Below are 17,410 nucleotides of genomic sequence, written 5' to 3' on the forward strand. Positions count from 1 at the left end.
ACTTCCCAGCTCTTCAGATATGGTTACCTTACACCAGGGGTGCACAACTGATTTTGACAGAGGGCCGAAATTACCTTACATGAGGGCTATAGTGGGTCGAAAAGTAAAAGGGGCGGGGCGGTAGGCGGGACATGTCAGGAGGCTTTTTCAACCCCCAATTTGTATTAAACACATGGAAAAAGAATATGTTTTTGAGGGGTAACGATTTTTATTGCATTTCAAACTTACATTTCGTACTACACATTTTCCATTGTTATCATTTATTTCAATGTAGTTATTGTATATCGTCTGTTTAATTAAATTATATATATTTTATTGACCCTTGATTGGACATTCCGTTATTTTGGACTGCTATAGTTTGCTGTTTGGGTTGCACAACAGGAGTATGGCCTTCGTTGAGTCAGGTTTCCTCAAAAAAGCAAAGGATGTACATCTAACTGTGCCTGTTTTAGCTTTATTATTGAGTTCACTCTTGGAGTGCAACACTATGCCCCATGGCCCCCTCACCCCCAACCAAACACTATGCCCCATGGTTCTCACCCCCAACCAAACACTATGCCCCCTGTCCCTCACCCCCCCAAGCAAACACTATGCCCCCTGTCCCTCACCCCCAACCAAACACTATGCCCCATGGCCCTGTCACCCCCAACCAAACACTATGCCCCATGGCTCCCACCCCCAACCAAACACTATGCCCCCTGTCCCTCACCCCCCAAGCAAATACTATGCCCCCTGTCCCTCACCCCCAACCAAACACTATGCCCCATGGCGCCCATCCCAAACCAAACACTATGCCCCCTGTCTCTCACCCCCCAAGCAAACACTATGCCCCCTGTCCCTCACCCAAAACCAAACACTATGCCCCATGGCCCTGTCACCCCCAACCAAACACTATGCCCCATGGCTGCCACCCCGAACCAAACACTATGCCGACATCCGACATGCCCCCCCACCCCCCATCTCAACATACACACCACAAGCACTCAAAAACAAACATTCATACACATCCGACACGCCCTCCCCCACCCCCCATCTCAACATACACACCACAAGCACTCAAAAACAAACTTTCATACACATCCGACACGCCCCCACCCCATCTAAACATACACAACACAAACACTCAAAAACAAACATTCATACACATCCGACACGCCCACCCCCCATCTCAACATACACAACACAAACATACAGCAGAACAGACCCGACACACAAACACAAACACACAGACCACTTACCGGAGACGTGCTGGAAGGCAGGCAAGCTGGAACGCTGGCGAGGTAAGTGGAATCGTACTACGGCTGGCGTGGCAAGCAAGGCTGAAATGCCTTCCGGCATCAAGCCTTACTGGCCACGCCAGCCATAGTGCTGGCACTCCATTGGTGCAGCACACACGCACTACGTGGCTCGTAGGAGTGACGTGGTGCATGTGATATATGATATGATATGGCATTTGTAACGCGCCTATACACAGGTGTTTCAAGGCGCGACGAGGCAGGGAGGGGAGGAACATGGGGAGACAGACAACAATCCTACTAGGCCAGGTGTCATTCAGATCGCGCAAGTGCAGGGGTGGGGGAGGGGGAAAAGTGCAAGGGGAAGGGGAGGGGGGGGGGAAGTGCAGTACAAGGTAAGTGGCGTAAAGTAATAAATACATAGGGCCAGCTGGTGGCAAGTGCAAGGTAAGTGCAGAACAAGTGCTGGAAAGGGGGGGGGGTGTAGGGATACAGAGACAGTCCCGCAGTGCAGAGGGGATTCCAGGGCATCAGTGCAAGTGGAGAGTGGCTGGGCCCAGGACCGAGGCCGTTAAGAGTGGTCCAGTTGCAGAATCAGTGCAGTTTCAGTGAAGAATATTAGCTGTTCAGCAGGGGAGAGGGAGAGAGAAAGCAGAAGCAAAGAGGAAGGTTTTGAGGTGCTTCCGGAACCAGAGATGGTTCTCCTCAAGTTTCAGGGAGGCAGGAAGGCTGTTCCAGAGGGAGGCCCCTGCCGCGGAGAGAGATCTACCCCCAGCTCGTTGCTTCGAGAAGCGGCTGACCCTGAGGGAGTTGGAGGCGGATGAGCGAAGGGCTCGGGAAGGATGATATTTGGGAAGAGAGAGTTGAAGGTATTTAGGACCAAGGCCCCAGAAGGCCTCGTGGACAATGCAGAGGGTTTTGAACTTTATCCTCGCAGCCACTGGGAGCCAGTGTAGAGATTTCAGTCCTGGAGAGATACGGTCCCTGGGCTTGAGGCCAAGGACAAGTCTCGCAGTTCTGTTCTGGATGAGTTGCAGAGGGCGGAGAGTGGAGGCAGGAAGATTAAGATAGAGGCTGTTACAGTAATCCAGCTGAGTGTGCTGAATGTTGCTGAGCCAATGACGGCCAGTGTTTTGTCCGGCCCGGAAGACAACAAAGACTTTCCTAATGGAGGGCGGCCGATGCTGCTTGCGGGCCGCCCTCCATTAGGAAAGTCTTTGTGCCTCGCGGGCCGGAAAAAACAGCATGGCGGTCCACAACTGGCCCGCGGGCTGTATGTTGTGCACCCATGCCTTACACCAATATATACATATACATGACAATGCATTACTTACCGTAAAAGCATTTCTTAGATTCACATGCTGTGCATAGTCCGACATCCAATGGTCACTGCAGAGTATTGCATTTTGTTTTTCATAGTCGAAAAGGGGACGTCGACAAGGCGTGTCTGTAACACTATCCTTATAGTGACGTGCAGTGTACCCACAATCCCTCACGCGTCGAGGTCCCTCTGTATTTTTTCTGCCCTGAGGGAGCCTTCTATACGTGAGTGAGTACAGAAAAGAGAGATGTAGAAAGATGTCTATGTTCGTTCCATCCGAGCGGGGAGGAAGGGTGGGCGCATGTGAATCTAAGCAGATACAACCACCAGAAATGCTTCTGATGTTTGTTAATCTGCTTAGAATCACATGCTGTGCATAGACTAGCGAGCAGTACCCGGAGTTGGAGGTGGGTTGTGAGAAAGAACAGTAGAGAAAAGATGTCTTAATACTGCTTGTCCCACCTGGGAATCAGATCTAGAGTGAGCATCTAGACAGTAGTGTTTTGTAAAGTTGTGTACAGAACTCCAGGTTGCCGCTTTGCAAATGGACTCGAGGGGAACATTTGCAATGAATGCCATGGATGACCCAGTGCCTCGAGTAGAGTGTGCTCTTGGCTTGAAGGGTAGTTCTCTCTTAGCAAGAGTGTAACAGAGAGTGATGCATTGAACAATCCATCTAGATATAGTGGACTTTGAGACTGCATCCCCTTCTCTTCCTGCTGCCACCGAGACAAAGAACTGATTAGTCTTTCTTAGTGGTCTAGTTCTTTCCATATAAAACATGACAGCTCTGCGCACATCAAGTTTATGCAGGCTTTTTTCCCCCGAATTTGAAGGGTTTTGAAAGAACGTTGGTAGTTCTATTGACTGGTTGACATGGAATTTCGAGATGAATTTCGGTGCAAACCTTGGGTGTGCGCGTAGAACCACTTTATCTTTGTGAACTGTTACAAAGGGGTCTAGAACAGAAAGAGCCTATAGTTCACTAACTCTCCTAATGGAGGTGATCGCTATTAAGAAAGCAGTCTTAAGAGTGAGGTCCTTAAGAGTTGCCTTGTGCATGGGTTCAAAGGGTGAGCCCATGAGTCTGGTAAGTACCACATTTAGGTCCCAGCCGGGAGCTGGGTTTGCTATCGGAGGGTGTATTCTCTTTACCCCCTCCATGAAGGCTTTGATAACTGGGACTTTCCACCATGACACTTTAAGTTGGGAAGTGGTGTAGGCAGAAAGTGCCGCTAGGTGGACTTTAATAGAATTGAACACTAGACCTGAGTCCAGTAAATGGGTCAGGTACAGAACAATGTGCGTGGGGAGCAATCAACTGGGTTGATGCTTCTTCCTCTACACAAGATGACAAATCTCTTCCATTTGCTAGAATAACAGTGACGAGTGTTAGGCTTTCTAGCCTCCCTGAGGATGTCCATGCATCTCTGCGGGAGTTGTAAATGTCCAAATTCTATGATCTCAGGAGCCAGGCTGCAAAGTTCATGGTCTGAGGGCATGGATGCAGTGTCCTGCCCTTGTCCTGTGACAGCATGTTGTGCGGGCAGGGAAGTTTCACCGGGGGAGAACGAGACATCTCCATCAAGTGAGCGAATCATGGCTGCCGGGCCCACATAGGGGCCACTAGTATCATGGTAACTTGTTCCTGGTGCATCTTGTGCACTATCTTGTTCAGCAGAGGAGTCGGGCGAAAAAGCGTAAACACATTTCCCTGACCATGGTATCTAGAGACCGTTCCCCTTGGAGCGGTTCTGTGGGTATCTGGAGGCGTAATCTAGGCATTGTGAGTTCTCCAGAGTTGCAAACAGGTCTATTTCTGGGAAGCCCCATTGTGTGAAGACGATGTCTTCGTGTAACCGCCATTCGTACTCTAAGGGCAGAGGGAAGTCTCTGCTGAGTTCGTCTGCTAGCAGATTGAGTTCCCCTGGTGCATGTTGTGACAATAGGAACATGTGTCTGAGAGCCCACTTCCAGATGTTCTGGGACAGCTTGGACAGTCCTGGAGAGTGAGTGCCCCCTTGCTTGTTGAGGTAGTACATGGCTGTGGTGCTGTCCGTGAGGACCATCACTGTTTTCCCTTGTAGGTGTGTCTGGAAGGCTTACATGCTTTGAACACTGCTAGTAATTCCAACAGGTTTATGTGTTTGGACGCTAAACTTGGAGACCAAACTCTGTGTGCAGTCTGATGGGATAGGCGAGCCCCCCCATCCTGTGAGGGAGGCCTCTGTGGTTAGAGTGGCTTCCACTGCAGGGGTGGCAAATGGTTTCCCCATTACCAGGTTTTCCTTCGACCACCACCGTAGCGAGAGAACCAAGGCCTGCGAGACCACCACTAGATCGTCCCATTGTCTGCTGGCCTGACACCACTGGCTGTTGAGCCACTCTTGCATTGGGCGCATGCGCAGGCGCGCATGATGTACCAAATAAATACATGACGGCATCATTCCTAGCAAGCGCATTGCTTTGCGTACCGTCACCTCTCGACCGGCCACATATTGAGGGATCTGAAACAGCATATTTTGGACCCTCTCGTTGGAGAGGAAGACGAGGCCGTCCTTTGATCGAATTAGAGCCCCTAGGAATTGTTTGATTTGGCTGGGGTCTAAGCTGGACTTCTTCTCGTTGATGGAGAAGCCCAGTTGGAACAAAAGGTCTACTGTCTTTTGGGTGTTTGAGAAGCATGTCTCGTAAGACTCCCCTGTTATGAGCCAATCGTCGAGGTAAGGGTATACCGGTATGGACAACCTGCGCAGGTGGGCCGCTGCCACTGCCAGTACCTTCGTGAATACCCTCGGTGCAGACGCTATGCCGAAGGGTAGCACTCTGAACTGGTAGTGTTTGCCCTCTATCATGAACCTGAGGTATTTTCTGTGCGCTGGCAAGATCAAAATATGAAAGTATGCATCTTTCATGTCTAGTGTTGTCATGTAGTCCCCCTGAGATAGCAGGGGAATTACCTCCTGTAATGTTACCATACAAAATTTTTGTGGTTTTACAAATTTGTTCGCTGGGTGCAGATCTAGTACAGGGCGCATGGTTAGGTCCTTTTTGGGTACAAAGAAGTACACTGAATAAATACCTTCCATTACCTGAGATAGGGGCACGCACTCTATTGCTCCTTTCTGTAGGAGCTGTTCTACTTCTTGCAGGAGGATGACGAGGAGTTCTGGTGACAGGCGTCGTCACCTTGGAGGTCTGTAGGTGGGGGACCGATTGAACTCTATACAGTACCCATGGGCTACGGTGGACAATACCCGCCGGTCTGATGTTATTCCCTCCCATGCTGATAGGAACAATGTTATACAGCCCCCAACCGGAGACGCATGGGAGGGGACCCGAACCTTTGGGTCATTTGGTGTTATTTGACGGGGTGCCTCTGGGGGTGGAGCCCCGGCCTCTGCCCTTGCCACGGCATTGTCCTCTTTGGTTATACTGGTTACTGGTTCCCTGATTAGAGGGCCAGTTGCCCGCAGTGCACCGCTGTTGCTGCTGTTGGCCACGGAAAAAAGCGCTCGTTGCCAAATGCCCGCCTGTTTGGAGGCTTTGAGATTTGGTCCAAGGTCTTTATGGTGTCGAATTCTTTCTTCGCATTTTCCAGTGTGTCGTCCACTGCCCTTCCAAAGAAATTTGCCTCTTCTATTGGCTTATTAATGAGTGACGCCTGCGTTTCTGCCTTGAAACCGGAATTGCGAAGCCAGACGTGATGCTTCAGCAGAATTCCCTTAACCAAAGAATGGCCAGCAGTTTCTGCCGCATCAAGAGTGTTCTTAATGATGCTCTGGTTGACCAGAGTTCCTTCTGTAAATGTAGCCAATAAGCGAGTTCTTAGAGGTTCAGGGGCTTCTTCGATGTCCTGCTTAAGCTTTCCCCATTGAGCATCAGCGTAGCTTGCCAGCAATGTATTATTATTGGCAATCCTAGTTGAAAACGCTGCCGAGGCGGTAATTCTTTTGCCCAAGGCATAAAGCTTTTTCCCTTCCTTATCTGGGGGTGCCTCGCTGGTTGACAGTGGAACCCCAGCCCTCTTCCTTGTGTTAGTCACCACTAAGGAGTCCGGGACTGAGTGACCCCTGATATATAATGGGTCTGTCTGAGAGGGTGAGAACAATTTCTCGATTCTTGGATTGACCCCTCTTACCAGCGCAGGGGTGGACAGCGATGGGGTGATTTGTCTCTTAACTGAGGCGAGGATAGGAATAGTTTGACTAGTGGGAGGTTTTTCTTTAATAATCCTTTCAACCAAATCAGTATCTGGGGTGACCTCCCCAGTTTCAACTTCAAAATGTGCTGCTGCCTTCCTCAGTAGCGCATTGAAGGTGGGCTGATCGTCTACTGGAGATGGGTTCTGACCGGTGTGGTCTGAGGAGAAGAAATGTCTAATGTCGGGGTCTGTAGACCCTGATGGCGACTGCCAGGGCTGTGAGCCACCTTCACCTGGGTCCTCCTCGTAGCCCTCCTCACCTATGTTAGTGTCATCATGAAAACCTTCTTCCTCTTGTTGGTCTTCATTATTCACAAACTCATCTTCTTCCTGGAAGTGAGAGTCCTCTTCAGTGAGGTCGTAAGAGTTCATGTCTTCCTGTAGGGGGTTAAAGAGCTTCGGGTATTTAGCCCATGGCCCCTTCTGGCGTACCTCCCTTGGCCTCTTGGGTGTCCTATTTTCTGGGATGGCCATGAACCTGTCTAGCTTGTCCATACATGACTGGAACCTCTCTACAGTCCAGTAAGGTAGGCCAGAGCGGTCTGGGAGTGAAGGTTCCTCTCCCTGTAGTTGCTTAGTTCTGTCCCATAACGTCGAAGATAGGGTCCCTTCGCCTTCTGAGAAACCTTCTCGCGGGCTAGCGTCTTCTGTCGACGGTGAGAGCTGTCCCAGCCTACCTTCCGACATCCTCAGCGTTTCTTTGGCCTGGTGAGCGGTTTTCGGCGTGCCACCCGCCGTCCGTCTCTGGCCGTCTTTAGAAGCTATACGCCCGAGGCTTTCGGTGATCAGCTTCTCCGTCGAGGGATCGCTCGCCGTCGCGCTAGGCAGTGCTGAGTCTTTACTGGCAACGCACACACTCTTGCGAGGCGCATCGCCTGAGGATTTGGGGATAGCGCCCTTATTTACAGAAAGCCCAGTCGCGGAAGCGGTGGCGGGGAGGGCTTGCGACCCTTACGGTCGCGGAAGACGCCGGTGGACCCGACGCCTCCGTTTACGCTATGGCTGCCTTCGTCTTCGTCAAATGCGTGCCGTGGGGTATGTGCTTATGTGTTTTTCTGTGTTCGTCCTTGTCGCCGGGGTGTTCATCCCCATAAGCGGGGTGTGAGCCGGGCTTGTCTGGGCCGGGGACGGACGAGGAGCCGGAGCGCTCCCTCGAGAGGTCTACAACCTCTGTTGCGGAGGCCGTGTAATCACTGCCCTCATCACATTCGGCGGCGGCAGCGGGCGAGGAGTCAGACCTAGACATCGCATAGGCTGCCCACCTTTTGACCCTGTGGTCCTTTAAAGTTTTGGGCTTAAGTAACTTACAGGCCGCACAGCCGTCCTCTTTGTGATCGAGGGGCAAGCAACGGTTACACCGTTTATGCTTGTCTTTCCGGGTAAACTTGCCCTTGCAATGCGGGCAAAACCGGGCGTCCTCTCCATAGCTGTGGGCATCAAATGTGATTACGACCTCGAAAGAGAGGGAGGGGAAAGAGAAAGGCATTCTCAGAGTGAAACAAAGAAATGACCACACAACCCCACTCTCCCTACTGTGTTAGGCCGGCGAGGCCAGGCCACGTGTTCGGCAGCGCCGAAGGATCTCCTCCGCTCGTCCTTCCGTCGAAGATCTTGCTCGGCAGAGAACAGCTTGGCAGCTACATCGAGGGATCTACGTGATAGTTATTAATAATAATGAACGACCAAGGGTCGAGGAAATGATTTCGCAATGTCTCTCGAGGATCTCCGCATAAAGGCGACCAATAACTGGGCGGAAAAAAACAATTTGAGGGACCTCGACGCGTGAGGGATTGTGGGTACACTGCACGTCACTATAGGGATAGTGTTACAGACAAGCCTTGTCGACGTCCCCTTTTCGACTACGAAAAACAAAATGCAATACTCCGCAGTGACCACTGGATGTCGGACTATGCACAGCATGTGATTCTAAGCAGATTAACAAACATCAGAAATACATATACATATAGATATATTTCAGCTCCTTGACTTCAAATCACAAACGTTCCTTGCAATTCAAACAAGTTTCGTTGAGGTTGCTTTCAGTGGCTTTTCATATAGGGGTGCACTCTGTCTAGGCGCAGTTGTCGGACCACATGGTCTACCCATTAAAGGTCCTGCAACCGATACACCTTGCTTGCTTCTTTACTTTGCCACTGTTCCAGCTTGATAGTGGTGCCCGATTCATTCACATATTGTACCTGTTAGGCAACGTTTGTATGCAGTACCCTTTGGGACCACTACACACAACTAGGACTACAGGTGTAAGCAAAACCAACCTTTGGTATAAGTCTGTACCACACAGTTTTTGGTAGCGAGCTGAGCAGCCAAGCTTATCTCAAGAGGGAATGTGAGCTTGTAATGAGGTTACACAGTGGTCTACAATTACAAGTCTTCAAATAGACCCTTACACTCAAGGTTTCTTGGTAAAACACTTCATTTATTACACAATCATTTAGAAAACATTCACTAAAAGGAGGCAATCAATATCACACAAAAAATACTTCACACTAACCGGTTCTGAAACATTTAAACTACTTTGAAGTAGGAGCAAAATGGCATTCAGAGCATTTGAAGTAGGAGCAAAAAGGCGTACGTTAATAAAACGAATATTAAGAGTTACTTTATACAGTGCAAATAGTTTGAGCTCACCAGAGGAGTTGGTCCAATGCAATAGGTAGGCCAAAGTCAATGGGCTAGTATCTTGTATAGGTAAAAACAGTTCTGGTAGATACAGAAAAGTCTTTGCCACGGTTCTCGGAAGTTGTTCTCAGAAGAATGTTGGGTCACAAGCTGACTAGGCCTGGAAGTTGCCAAAATATCACATACTTTAGCAGTGAGAGGTAAGCTCTCTCGGTCGGGTTTTCACAGTACCTTATATTGAAGAAAAAGATGCAGTTGTTTTGTTCCTGGCAGTTCCTGCAGATCTCGCTGTTCCTGAGCCTGAGTCGTGGGGACAAGAGGGAGGATGTCGGGGGACTCCTGCACTGCACGGGGACTCGTCACAAAGCTGGCAAACTGGCAATTCTTCGATTCCGGTAGCTGTCTTCAAGCACACAAACTGGTGCCCTTCTCTCTGGCTATTCGGTTTCCTGCAGCATTCTGAGGAAAATACAACCAGCTCCAAGAATGGGGTCCAGGTGGCTTACGAGTTGATTGGTCCTACCAACTCAAAGCCTTGAAGGGCTTCTCTGTCGAGATGAACCTGGCGATTCGGACCTGCAGCTCGGCTCCACCAGGCAAACCAACGGTCCAGTAGCTGCAGCAGCCGTCCTCTTCCAGCTCGTCTTCGGTTCTTTCGTTCCAGTGGTCAACTCTGCCTTCAAAACCAAGAGATCCGCCTTTTAAACAGTTTTCCCCCATTCATACCAGCCTAGCTGCTACTCACACAGAAGGGTGGCTGTCCTTGCCGGACAGTCAGCCAGCCAATCACGCCAGAGTGCATTTGGGTCTCCTGAGAGACTAACACAGGAAGTTTTGGGCACCCCCCTCACTTTCTGCCCACCCCAGACACTCAGGTGCCAGAGGCGGTATTCAGTCTTGAAGTCCGCCAAAGGCATAAAAACAAAAAGGGACCAACCTTAGTTTGGGGCGCAGAGACAAACTCTAGAAGGACCTTTCCCAAAACAAAATGGTGAAAAAAAGACGACCGGGACACGTTTAAACAGCGGAGGCTCAGACACCATCTTGAAAAACATCGCTCCTGCGATTTATGGATACCGGTGTTTGCGGTCAAGAAAAATCATGGTAGTTCGTTGTAAAACCACTACCACCAGCCATTTCGATAGTAAAGGGTAGCATTTGACTGCTACATGAGTTTCTAGACACAGGGGATACTAGGTAACCCCTCCAGCACTCTATTGTAAGGTAGTGTGTGCTGGTTCTAGGAATTTAAAAATACTACTAAAGTCAATTCAACTTAACATTCTCTGGGAAACAGTAGTTTATCCCAGATAAGGTATTTAAACCCTGGAACAGCCTAAAAGGCTTCCCTGTCTCACTGCACTGGGGGTGGTGTGTAACCCACAGGAAAAGATGATGCCTATGGAGTTGTCTAAAACTCCATAATCAAAGAACACAAGAGTAAAATACACATCAAAATACATGAGCGAGTGGGAAAAAAGGCTCACACTCTCTCCAGGTACAAAAAAATCAAGTCCTCAAAATCCGGCAAAGTTGCTGGGGGTCTCTAAGGTGAAGGGAATAAGCGCATTTATGAGAATTCTCCCCAACAGTACCATTGCTCGGTTTGCCACCATCCACTTTCTAATATTCTCCTGGCCCTTTCCAGTGCTCGTTTTCTCATATCATATAGTTTCTTAAATTCTCTTGGTTCTTGCCAATGCTGGTTTCTCATATCACACAGTTACTTGTATCAGGAAGTTTAAAAAACTTGATTTCACCCAAAATTGGTATTCAAAGAAATACTTGTGTACATTGCTAGCTTTGCTTTTTTTGCCTGTCATCCCGGTGTTCCACCTGCTTGGTAGACTCACCGGTCTGAGCTTATGGCTTACCTGCGAGGTCCCCGCCATCACGAGCGGTCTCTCTTGTTGGGCACCTTGCTCAGTGCCGCAGCGGCACTCTGGCTTGGATCACCCAGCGATGCTTCTCCTGTAGCTCGAAACTCATACAACCGATTTGCCTTGTCACGCCGGTTCCTATCTCATGGTTGGCCACCGGCCTCCAGCGCCCTTCAACTACGCTTCCCGCTGCATACATTCTGCATCCTCCAAACGGTCTCGAGCACTCCACCTGCCATGCAGCTTTCCCGGAGAGGTCTGCTACTGCTACCAAAGCTGACTTCCCTTTCCAGAGTACTTGCTGCTCTTAAAGTTCCCACCATTATGATTGTACCAAAAAGGACTAGACCGCTCCAGGTTTAACCATGAGTGCTGCATTACTCCTGCAGGACTCTTCATCCCAGTGCAGCGAGTGAGAGTGCGTGCGTGCGTGCGTCTCTCTGTCTATTTGGTCTCTTCCTCATTCTTGTGGAATGTTTTAGGGGAAAAACAGGGAAAGGATTGACAATAGCCTATAAAGGCTCAAGGGACAGAAGACTGATTGTGAAGGATAATGTGGGGATACCATGTCTGGTCTAAGGGTGCCTCATCCTCACTCCTCAAGTCTTCTCCACCCATGTAATCCTCCCTCGCATATGCACCCCAAGGGTCAAGATCCAAGAGCGATGGTCTTCCCCCGTCCAGCAGAGAGGAGGAGAACATGGGGAATAGAAGTGAGGACGTCCTCAGGTTTGTCATAAGAAACACAAGATTTCAATAAATAGAAAGTGGGCACAAGAGGCAGATATAATAGAAGGAACACAATGAAGAGAGCGCTTGCTAGGAAGTTCTCTTCTCTACAGTCCTCTGAAAGAGCCCTTACCCACGCCTAAATCCAGTGCCAGTGGTCGAAGTGAGGGGGGACAGTCGGAAGTGGTGTTCCAATACTTTTATGTTTTACTGTTAACAGCTACATTAATTTTTGCAACCATTTTTACCATTCCGGAACTGTTCTTAGTTAAGTTAAAGCACACGTCTCCACTTTACCACCGGATATCAGTTACAGCTAAAGAGAAATCTGTTTCAACTCCATTAGCTGTAAACCAGCATGATTGCACCCCTTGAAAAATGTATTGCACATTGCCCCTTCCTTCCTACTCAGTCTGCTGCCTGATTCACAGTTCTGCTACTTTTTTGGTACACTTCTACCACTGCCCAACGCGAATGACCCAAGTAGCATTACAAAGTGTAAAATAGGGATACTACTGGGGGGCTAAGTGGAGAGGGATTCAAAATCGTACAGATGGTTCTCTGTTGGAGCCCGGTACAAACACTGATTAAGAACATTGGACAGCAATTGATTAAAGTAGACATTCTACAGCAGCCCTACACTCCCTTAGGGAGTGGCTAAACATGTAATGTAATGTAAAATGGCATGTCGGTGAACGCCCTTGGAGGATTGCGGTATGGGAGATTAGTCAGTTTAGAAAGTGTGTGTGCATTTTAGCCAATATGAAAGTAGGTAGGGGTGGCCAAGCCCCTGGTAGCGACCCATGTACAGCTGGCAAGGACATGAATTAAACAGTAATGTACATTAGTCACTCCTAGAGCAAGTGGCAAACAGTAACCACTGGACAGTAAAACCACTACAATTCTAATGGCCGATATGGCAGGAGTAACGTTAGTTAAGTGAACTGTTCAAACACAGGAAACAGAAGGATAATCTTAAAACAGGCCGGTCACCAGATCTCATGAGGTTTCAGAGGGCTTGGAAAGCCAGCCTACAAGGTCCCTTGGGCCAGTGAAATGAGAAATGGTGGTGGACAGGGTGGGATTCCCAGACAACTCTTTCCAGTTAACCAATCACCCAGATTTTAAGCCTTTGGCACAAACATTTTACTGAGGGTAAGGTTTCAGAATCTGGTTCTGCATTTCTTTTTTTTTTCCTTTCTTTTTATTAATTACTTTTGTGTACCAAGATTACTCCATTTTACAAGTCTGATCAGTAAAACGTTTGACTTTTCTTTTGCTTTCTTTTTGTTCTCCTTTCTATTGTTTTTCTCTTTTACTTGCTGCTGCCTGATCTTGTTCATCAGGAGAAGGAATCGAGCGTTCACTTTTCTACCTCATTAGGCTCTGCACATTCTCCTGCTGAATTATTCGTTGCGTTCAGGTTGTTACATTTCGCCAGTGCTGTTTGTAGGATTTTAGCAGTAGCTATTGTCCATGAGGTTTTTTCCCCCAGCTCATCAGACGCCACCACCAGGATTCTTCATCTCCCGAGGAATAGGTTGCGAACACTGGTGAGAGGTGAGCTTGTCTGAGCTGTTGGATCAAAGGGCCTTTGCCTTGTAGAACTTAATTGTTGGAATTAAAGAGAAGCGTCCAAATTTCTTGTCCAGCATACAAGCTTGTGTTGTTAAAGTGCGGGTTTTTGTCCATAGGTACCTTTGCATACTTAGTTCAGATTTAGAACTGTCAACCATCACTCCCAAATTTTTTAAATCGGTGACTGTTTCAATTTGGACCTTATCAAGGTTCCAATGGAGGATTTTGCTATTTTTGCCTTTCTTTCCAGGATCAGGATCTTCGTTTTCGTCTGGTTAATGTCAAGGTTGTTCCGGCCTATATAGTCCGACAAGTTATTCAATTGCCGTTTAGGCCAATCAGAGTTTGGTCCAGCATATAATAATCGGGATACTGGTGCGCCTCAGATTTTTGTTGGAAAAGATCTGATGGCCAGACACAAATCTTTGGAGTATCCAAGAAAGGAAACAAAGAGGGCTGGTGCTAGAGGGCAGCCCTGTTTTACCCCTCTGCTCATAGCTATTTCTGCTGAGAGGAGGCCTTTTTTGTTGAGTTTGACTCTCATTGTTGTGCGGGAATGTAGTATGTTCCTTGGGCAATTCCAGGCCCTCAGTTTTGACCACAGCATAGATCTGTCCACTTGGTCGAAGGCTTGCGTAAGGTCTATAAACGCTAAGAACACTCTTGTGGAACCTTCGAGAATTCTGCTCTTGGCAATGCTGAGTAGCATGATGTTCACTGTTGTGCCAGGGTTTTTTCTGAATCCCGCTTGAAAAGGGTCAGCGCTGGTAGCTGTTTTAGCCCACGCTTGAAATCTCTGCAGCAGTAGCATCCTGTATATTTTCCTGATGGTATCAAGGAGCGCAATTGGTCTATAATTTCGCGGGTCTGCCCTGTCTCCTTTCTTGAAGATTGGGACCACCACCGACATAGTCCACGACCTCTGGATCGTTCTTAGTTCAGAGCATTTACAGAAGACCAAGCTGATAAGTTGCCCACTATGATGGAAAGTTCTTGAGGTCGATGTTAGGGACCCCGTCTGGGCCAGGTGCTTGTGACGCTTTTAGCTTACTTATGGTTATTTCGATGTCTTCCTTGTTCGAGAGATCTTCCCAGGTCGTTTCCAAGTCGTCCACTTGGATCAGGTGGTCTTGCGAGGGAACTTGGAATATGGATTCAAAGTAGGATTTCCATCTTTCTTCGCTGACGTTGTTTGACATCGAGGGTTCTGTCTGTGCACCTGAGGTTTTTATTAGTGCCCAGAATTCCCTATCTTCAGCATCTCCTCTGAATCTCTTTGATAGAGGGTTGCACTGTGTTTTTTTTACCCAGGATATATATTTCTTGGTTTCTTCAAGGAGTTCAGCTTTGAGAAAGTGTGAATTAGAGTTTATTGCTTTCCTCTTTAGTTGTCTTCAGAGCGCACGTTTTTCGACCAACCGCTTGTCTTATTCGCAGACTATAGGATGCCGTGGTTCATAGTGATTCTTTCAAAAAAGAAATTTCGAATCACAAAGCCCTTGAAAATAAAGTTTCGAAAAAAAAAAGCTTTGACAATCTATATTTAACATGCAAAAATGCATTTCGTTCAAAACCAATCCATCGACAGACATGGACTGGTTTCAATTGAAATGCACTTTCACATGTTAAAAGTAGCATTTCAATGCTTTTTCTGTAACTTTAAAAAGTTGCATGGAGCTGTCCAGTGCTGAAGTTTCAGCACTGGCCAGCCCTTTGTAACGTGTTAAAGTTTGTGTGTCTATTGGGGAGGTTCCTCCCCAGCCCCCTCAACCCCCACACCAGCCCCCCAACCCTAGCCCCATCCCTAACCCCAACCCCAACCCTAACCCTAGCCTCAACCCTAATTTAACCCCTAAACTAACCCAAGCCCCAACCCAAACCCTAACCCTGGCCCCAGCCCTGCACTAATACTTACCATTACATGTTGATTGCAGCATCCAATTTTTTTCAACTAAATGGTCATTCAATGGAATGGCATTTCGACAAAAATAATTTGAAGGTTTGCCAGTCGAAACTTTTACATTCGTTAGAATGACCGGATGCCGTGATGGTAAGTTTTTTCCAATGCCGATCTTGTAAGGGCTAAGCAGTGGCTTATAATCTGTTTCCTCATCGATATCTGCCTTTATTGTATGTCCCATATGTTTGATAATTGAGGGTTAGTTCGTCAATTCTTTCAGCTGTTAGCCTAAGCCGGGTGCCTTGAGTATTACACAGTGTTTAGCGTCATTGCTGGCTTAAAGGCGGAGGATGAATCCCATGTTGCTTTAAGAAGATTATGGTCGTTTGCTGCTGTTCGGATGACTTCAAAAGATGTTACTAGCTTCAGCATCTCTTCTGAAACAAAGATGGTGGACGCTGCCGAATATGTAGAGCCCCACTACTACTTCTTGGCCACTGCAGAAACTACTGAGTCCGGTGACAGCTGGGCCTGTAGGCACTTCGACGCAGAGTCCGTCACCCTGTATTTCTTCTCCAGGCGGTCCCTCTTCGCTGGGGCCATAGAAGGGTTCTTCATGAGCGCCAGTCTTTAATGCCAAATGTCCTCCAAGAGTGGGACTGAAAAGATGGTCTTCCTCTTAGCCTCTCGGCGCTGAAATAGGAAACCCTCCTCCTCTGGTGTGAGCTGGAAGAGCTCCGATGCTCTGGAGATCATTGCATGGAACAATCCCATCTCGTCCGGCAGAGAGGATCTGGGCGGAGGAGACGGGAGGTTCCCCCATTCCACCGTCATCCATGCCAGTCGTCGTCGCTGTGTCCGACTCCATGCCGACTGTTGGGGGCAGCGGGAGAGGGGGGGGGACTGGTAGCAAGGAGGCATTGGGTGCCTTCACTTCTTGGACTATGGTTCCCCTGTCGCCGGTGGGGTGGCAGGCACAGGAGCCGCAGGGAGAGCGGGAAGCAGCATCCTCTTCTGTATCTCAGATACAAGGGTGTGAAGACGGTTCACTGACAGATCTTTAGGTGGCAGCTGCAGTGTGGGGACAGTGACAGGCAGCTGGGGCAAAGGCGTAGGGTCCAGGGTCTTGTCATCCAGAGGCCCTCCGTCGACTTCCTAAACGGTGTCTCAGTCGTTGTCGCCCTTGTTTTGGAGCGCGACTCCAACATTCTCCATGTCGTCACGGCCTTCCTGGACAGCCTGGAGGTAGACTAGTTCCTCCTCCTCGGCCGAGGAGATATCCGTGCCCTGGAGGATTCAACACCTCCCCAACCTTGCTTCACGTCCAGGGGAGACTGTCTCGGGGAGATGACCGGCATCTTCTTCTCTGGGGTCTTCTCAATGGGCTGGCACACAGCCTCCCTCCTGGGAGGAAGGGACACTATTGCCTTCGGAAGGGCGGCCTGCGGGGCCGCCTCTGCGGCCTTTTGATGGTACGGTACCACCACCTCGATGGAGGGAGCCGTCTTCGTCTAGGGCACCTGGGCCTTCACTTCACTTTCAGTGCAGGACCCTTGTCCTGCTTGGCCTTCGTGGTTGCTCCAGAAACCTTGCCCTGCTCAGCTTGTCCTTCGGGGCCTTCACTGACGAGGGTAGGTCGGAAACTGTACCCTGCTTGGTATTTTCCTTGGCCATCTCCCGGGTCACCTTCAGCTTGACAGGGTGATCAGACTTCCTCTTGGGTCAAGATCCAGAGAGATGGCTGGAGACCGATGCAGCCGAGGGATGTAGGACGTGCCCTGGCCGCCGAGGAGCACGCTGCGATGGCGCTCCAGGTGGTAGTGGACTTACGGTGCTTGGCCTTTTGTTGTAACCCCGTGGGAGGGGCGCCCCAAAGGACTTAGAAGCCCGCTCGGCTTTCCCAGATCCGGGAGAGGCATGCTC

At 49.1% G+C, this 17,410-nt stretch overlaps 1 protein-coding gene across 3 annotated transcripts in view; it reads right to left on the bottom strand.

Annotated features, from left to right (window-relative positions):
- Positions 1-17,410, bottom strand: part of RBL1 (RB transcriptional corepressor like 1) — a 1,112,731-nt gene that overhangs the window by 922,565 nt on the left and 172,756 nt on the right. The gene's annotated exons all lie outside the window — the stretch shown is intronic.

This window comes from Ambystoma mexicanum, chromosome 3p, assembly GCF_040938575.1.
Source record: "Ambystoma mexicanum isolate Mex_15411 chromosome 3p, UKY_AmexF1_1, whole genome shotgun sequence".
Classification (NCBI taxonomy): Eukaryota; Metazoa; Chordata; class Amphibia; order Caudata; family Ambystomatidae; genus Ambystoma; species Ambystoma mexicanum.